The following is a 7,493-nucleotide window of genomic DNA, read 5'->3' as shown; positions in this document are numbered from 1 at the left end:
GAGAATCTTTGTCTTCTTAATGTTGAGCTTCAATCCCTATTGAAGGCTGCAGTCCTTGACCTTCTACGCCAAGTGCTTCAGGTCCACCTCTGTTTCAGTAAACAAGGTTGTGTCATTTGCCTATTGTAGGTTATTGATGAGTCTTCCTCAAATCTTGATGCCACAATCCTCATACAGCCCTGCTTCCCAAATGATCTCTTCTTACAGGTTGAAAAGGTATGGGGACAGGATGCAGTTCTGATGCACTACTTTTCTGATTTTGAACTGTGCAGTGTTTCCTTCCTATTTTCTAAGGACTGCTTCCCGATCTGAGTATAGGTTTCGCATAAGCACAAATCCAGTGTTCTGAGATGCCCATGTCCTCAAGGTTAGCTACAATTTGTTGTGATCCACACAGTCAAATGTCTTCACATAGTCAATGAAACACAGAAAGACATTATTCTTGTGCTCTTTGTTTTCTGCCAAGATCCATCTGATATTGGTGATAATGTCTCTAGTGCCACAACCTTTCCCAAACCCAGCTTGTATTTGTATTGCTAGTAGTTCTCTGTTCTTCGCAGGATTTTGCTTGCATGTGATATTATTAATATTGTTCAATAATTTCTATACTCTCAATACTTGTTTTTTAAAAAAACACCTTGTATCAGTAAAGAAAAGGAAGACCTTCAACAAGATGAATTGACACAGTAACTCTCATAGTAAGGTCAGATTAAAGAAATTTGGCAGATAGATTTTGGAGCTGATAAATACACATACTGTCATTTATTAAATTCAAATTATTGACAATGTGAACTTGATCTGAGCTTAGTGTTTTGAAAACAGTGATTGTGTAGAGCATCTCCTACCTTTTGTGATCAAGGAATGGAGTTACTAGGAATAACTGCTTGCCCCATATGATTTAGGTAAGATTTGGAGCTCTGACATGGGCTTTTGTGATATCCTTTGAAACTGTTACACACAATCAGTCCCTCTAAATTGACGTTCTTTGAGTCAGACATTTCCCATTTGTACAATGACTAAGCTGGACAAATTACCTGGTCCATTAAACTGTAGTTAAGTGTCTTTCTCTAGGGTTCCTTACTTGGAATCATTATTAGCATAAGTCAGCAAACAACTCCTCCTAAAAGCCCCTATTGACTTTGATGGCGAAGTCCACAGAGAATCACCCTGCGAATCCAGTGTTGCTTTCCCTGGCAGTGTGAATCTGTGAGTGACCGGGAAGGAGAATGAAAGCCATCTCTTCCAGCGTGATTTACAGGCTCTGAAACCCAGTGGAGATCAGCTGTGAGTGGCTTCTGTCTTGAAGGCAGTGAGTTCAAGTTTTACTAAGAATCAGCTGACCACAAGAAAAAAAAAAAACCACAAAAAAATTTTCCTGATAAATCTTTGAATCACACCAGCACTTTCAACTTCTGTTTCACAGATTTCTTCCTCTATTGAAATAATTGCTTCCCTTATTGCAATATTTTTTTTCAAATAAAATTTATGTAATTTCAAGCAGTTATTTCTAAGTTCTACAGTAATGTTTATATCCTATTACTGGTGATACATAACTCCTCTCTTTTGGTCTTAATCACTTTGGTTAGAATTGATCCTATTTGTATAATCTTGCTTGCAAATTGCTTTTCTTTTCACTGATGCCCTATCTTGCTACTTATCTTTTAATTCATTTTTTTCTGCTTCTATGAGTACTTTTTTTCTGTTTAAAAGCCAAGAAACTAAACTCATTGTTGTCGAGTCGATTTCAGCTCATAAGGACCTAACTGGGTAGAGTAGAATTCACCAAGGGAGTTTACAAACCGATAAATCTTTGTAGAGGCGAACTGCCACAGTTTTCTCCCATGGAGTGGCTGTTGCTCTAGTTATGTCCTTTTAACAGCTGATAGCCACTTTAACCACTGTGCCACTAGGTATCCTTTCTTTCCTCTTGTTGTTGTTGTTGTTGTTATGTTATCTTTCCTCTTGAGTTTAATTTTATCTCACTACCCTCCAACTCCTGTTTTCTTAAGTTCGAGTCCTACACCATTGGTTTGAGACTTTTTCTTTTTCCAATAGAAATAGCAAATGTTTTAAATTTCTCTCTAACAAACTTTAATATCATGTTACATATATTGGTTTTAATTTAGTTCAACATGTTGTTGTTGTTGATTGCCTTTGAGTCAAGCATGACTCATAACGACCCTGTGAACAAAAGGCCTGAAGCCCTTCTACAACTATCGACATTTATCAAAGTTCATAGTTTCCAGAGGCAAGTTGTTTAGGAAGTGGGTGCCACTCTTGCTTCCAAACCTGGCATAGTATGTTGTTGTTATGTGCCATTGAGTTGCCTGCAATGCATAGCAACCCTGTGTACAGCAGCTCTGAACTTTGCCCTGTCCTGAGCAAGTCTCACTAACTCCGACACACCAAACCTCATCGTTCCATTGACTGTATCAATCCATCTCATCTGGGGCCTCCCTCTCCTGCGCTGTCCGTCCACCCTTCTGAGCATGATATCCTTCTCTCCTGGCCATGTGCCCAAAGTAAGTGAGGCCGAACTTCAAATTCCTAGCCTCCACGGAGAAACTCGGCTTCACCCTCTCTAAGACATACCTCTTTGTTTTCTTGGTGGTCCATGGTATGTTTGCATAGTTTCTAAATTTTCCTTACTCATACTACTCAGATTGAGTCAGTGACTGGGGTAATTGGGGTAAGTGTGTCAGAGACAGTGAGATTGGCACAGGATAGAGCAGGGCTTAGGGTCTCTATCAATCACAGGTGACTCGATAGCACATAATGACAACACCACCACCACCACCACCACCACCACTACTCAGATTATCAGAGCTGACCATCCAGTGGGTTTCTGAGGCCGAAAATCGTTCTTTTATGGAGCTGCATGCGCATTAACATCAAAAGAAAGGCAGCGTCTTTGAGTTAGAAGAGAAATTCCAAGACACTGAGAGACATGTCAGGAATAATCAAGTAAAAATATCCTCGCCACTCATTATTTTACTTACATTCCCCCCAAACTGGTACATACAGGTCTATACCACATAAACGAATGTTTTAAAAATGTCTTGTGATGTAAATACGCAACACAAAACATATACCCTCCTAATAATGTCTACATGGCTAATTTTGTGATACTGATTTAATGTATTATGTTCAATCTGTGGGGGGTGGCGGGAGATAAATTCCTTACTCACTAGACCACCATTGTTGTTTGATAGGTGCCAGAGAGCTGACTACAACTCAGAGACCCCGGGAACAGCAGAGCTGAATTCTGCCCCGTCTTGTGCCCTCCTCGGGATCTCTGATAAACTTGAGCCTATTGTGACAGTCGCTGTGTCAAACCTTTTTGTTGAGAGCCTTCTTTTTCAGATGCTTCTCCTTTCCCAGAATAATGCCTTCTTCTGAGGACTGGCCCCTTCTGACAATAAGCTTGTTATTTCAGACAAAGGTTCAGCATTCTTGCCTCTAAGGAACATCCTTGTTGTACTTCCTTGAAACGAGACTTGTGTGTTCTGTTCACTAGGCCCCCAGAACCTCCTCAATTCAACTTCTTAGTTTTTCCTTAGAATATTTAAGTTTAATCACAGATTATTTGATGGTATATGGGTAAAATATATTTTATTCTGACATCTCTTTTTCTAGATGAATATTATTCTGGTCTTCTTAATTATCATAATGTTGATGGTCATATATCTGTTATAGCTTTAAAATATTTTCTACATTCTAAAATATGACAGTTAGAATATACTGAATCCATAGAATTATTTTTCACTTATATTGATTTCTTTTTCATAGTGCTATTTCAATCTGCCAGGAAATTAAAAGGCGCATTGCCATGGGAAAGTCTGCTGTTAGGGACCTCTCCAAAGTGCTGAAGAGCGGTGGTGTCTCTCTGGAGACTAAGGTGCGTCTGATACAGGCCATGGTCTTCGCAATCACCTGTTATGCATCAGAGAGTTGGACAATGACCAAGGAGGATAGAAGGAGAACTGATGCCTTTGAGCTGTGGTGCTGGAGAAGAGTACTGAGAATACCATGGACTGCTAGGAAAACAAATAGATTTGTCCTGGAGAGGGTTAAACCGGGTGGCTCCTTGGAGGCAAGGATTCTGAGGCTCCGTCTAACTTACTTCGGACATGTAGTGAGGAGAGACCGGTCCTTGGAGAGGGACATCATGCTTGGGAGGGTAGAGGGAGAGAGGAAGGGTAGAGAGGAAGGCCCTCTATGAGGTGGATTGATTCAGTGACTGGGATAATTGGGATGGGAGTGTCAGAGACAGTGCGATTGACACAGGACAGAGCGGAGTTTAGGGCTGTTGTACATAGGGTCACTATGAGTCGCAGGCGACTCGACGGCACATAACAACAACAACAAACAACATTTCAATCTGAAAATTAATACCTTCCTCCTATGATGGAATCACAGTTATTATTTCTTTAAAGATTATTTCACGTCTATTCTTCTGGGCGGCCTATTAGAGTTGTGTTAGAGTAATTCAATCTTCTTACCATATCCATATTCATTCTTTCATACATGTTCTCTATTTATCAATCTACATTGTATTATAAGAAAATTGCTATAATATTTTCCAAATCACTACTTTTGGCTTTGACATTATATAGTTAGCATTGTCTTATCTATTTTCTATTTGCCAGTGATTCTATACTATGATTTTTATTCAAATACATTATTATCATAGCCAACATTTCATGTTTCACTTCTGTCTTTTTAATCTTAATTGTTTTATGACGCTCACTTATATATTATTTATGAAAAGCACATGCAAGTTCTTTTTCAGACAATTCTATATAGCATTGGCCTAATTTTGTTTTAATAATCATTGCTGTCTTTCTTAGCGTTAGAAGAAATTTTTAAAATTATTTTTTAATTTCGATGTGATGAGTCTAGGTATCCTAGTCCTAGTAACATAGCCCTGGCAGTGTATGTGGACCTGCTAACCTGAGGTCTGAGCTTCAAATCCACCTATGACTCTTGGAAGAACAATGACACTGTTTTCTCCCACAAAGTCTTGCAACCTTGGAAATTCCCTGGGGGATTGCCATAATTCAAAATGGACCCAAAGGCAATAGATTTTGAGGTCTCATGGTAAAATCTCTAAACAATCAGGGAAGGTTCACAGGTTCAATTCTCTGTCTTGTCTTCTCTCCGTATTCTTATTTGAGTTCTTGTGCAGCTTATTTCTCTCTGCTCTCAGTAAACCATACCATCTTGTAATATTGCCTTGAGTTTCTGTCCCTTTTCGAAACTGCAGACATAGTTCTATATTTTACTGACAAATGACTTGTATCCTTGAGGCCAGGTGGTATCTGTATCTTCCTGCTTTCCCAAATAGAGGTTCTTACCTCAAGCTTTCTCATCCAGACAGCTTCAAATAATCATTAACTATACTAACCAGTTGGAAGCAGGAGTGGCATCCACCTCCTAAACAGCATGCTTCTGGAAACTCTGTGAACTTTGATAAATGGAAATGGCTATGGAAGGGCTTCAGGCCTTTTGTTCATGGGTCTCTATGAGTTGTGCTCATCTTGACGGCAATCAACAGCACAACACAACAAGAATAATATTAACTAGAAAGCTAGCAGTTCAAAAGCATCAATACCTCCTCAGGAAGAGGAACAGACTCCTCCCATAAACCTTTATTTATTAAGCCATATTGTTGTTGTGTGGCATCAAATCAGAACTGGCTCCTAACTGATTCTCCACTGGGTTTTCAGAGAGAGTTAATCACACTGGAGGAGATTCCTCATTCTTGTCAATGTCCCTGACACTGCAAATTCTCCCCTCCTTTAATTTTTGTTTGTTTCTAATTTGTTTAGACATTGAACATAGATTGCTTTTAGTTTTAAATCAAGCTATGTTTTCTTAGGTTTTCCTATTTTAAAATACATTGTGCACTGTTAAATATTTGGAGCAGAAGATGTGCATCAAGGCATGAACTTCTTATGCTACCCTGACGGTGCATCCCACTACATAAAAATTTTAAATTTCCTGTACCAGTTAATCATAGACTGCCATCCTTTGAGCTGTAATACAGAATGTCTGGTTCAGGTAAAGGCATCCAAGATCAAATTAATCTTGCTTCTGGCGTCCAGTATTTCTTTGAAACCCAGGTTATAAGAAGTTCTACTCTTATTATTCCATATTTTTCAGTCACAACAATTGAAGCTTAAATGGGTTGTACAGCTTTTCAAAGGTCACACAGCTCTTTATAGCAAGACAAAACGGAATCTTGGAGTTCCTAATGGGAAAGTTTCTAAGCTTGTCAAATCAACTAATACCCAGTGACATCCAAGGCAGCATTGAATGTATTATGGCACAAAGGAAAATAGTACCTAGTAGTTAATGTCACTATAATTATTGAGGATATAGGGTATCTATACTCTCCTGGGGAAATGCCTATTAGAAAGAGAAATAAGGTATGGGATTAAAAAATGTTTGAACTCTAAAATTTTTACAGCTAGATAAAAAGGAAAATTTGTATTTTTCTGGTCATGTATAGAACTTAAAATGAGAAGAAACTATTAATAGAACAGAACAAAACAAAAGCATACACTAGTTGTTTTAAAAAAATAATCCACAGAGTATTTGGAATGAGTGGAATATCTACACTGATTATGTTTTCTGTTGTTATTATGTGCTGTTGAGCTGCTTGAGACTCCTAGTGTCGCTATGTAAAATAGCCCTGAACCCTGCTCTATCCTGAGCCAGTTTTATAGTTTCTGACACACCTACATTCTTTACCCCAGTCACTGAATCAATCCATCTCATCCAGGGTCTTCCTCTCTTGGTCTGTCCGTCCATCCTTCTAAGGATGATGTTTCTCTCTAAGGACTGGTCCCTCTGTGCAAAATACACGATATATGTCAGATGAAGCCTCAGATTCCTTGTCTCCAAGGAGCAGCCTGCTTTAACCCTTTCCAGGGTGAACCTGTTTGTTCTCTTGGCTCTCCGTGGTATATTTAGTACTCTGCTCCGGCACCACAGTGTGGTAGATCTTTGTATTTATTGTTTTGCACTGGTAAGCAGAAAAGTCCATGTTTAATCCATTTGAATTTTCTCTCCTTTATTTGAAAAGAAGCCTTTCTAGGTTATTACTACCTTTTAACTTCTGTGTCCATCAATGACTGTACAGTGTCTGTTATTGAATGCCAGGGGTTCTTTCCAAAGTCAGTCGCCAATAAGACAAACGGAATGCAATATCCATAAATGCACTTTATTACAGATCTGTGGAATACAGTGGGTCCCAGCCTCAAAGACTGCTTCTTCGTCTGGGAGTGGTCATAGCCACTATATATATACTAGGGTGAAACTCCAGCTCATTTAACAATGCACTTTTGTTAGTAAAAAAGGTGATTTCTACATCTGAAAAGGACAGTTCCCATCTATGTATCAGTAATTCAGGAAGGCCCCAGTTCTCCTCCTGGTAAACAGGTGGATTAAGACACAGTTTACATATGACTGGAGAACCACCTTCACCA

The sequence above is a fragment of the Elephantulus edwardii genome, unplaced genomic scaffold, assembly GCF_000299155.1.
Source record: "Elephantulus edwardii isolate Elephantulus edwardi_28Jun2011 unplaced genomic scaffold, EleEdw1.0 scaffold00014, whole genome shotgun sequence".
In the NCBI taxonomy this organism is placed as follows: domain Eukaryota; kingdom Metazoa; phylum Chordata; class Mammalia; order Macroscelidea; family Macroscelididae; genus Elephantulus; species Elephantulus edwardii.
This window is presented reverse-complemented; position numbering follows the sequence as displayed.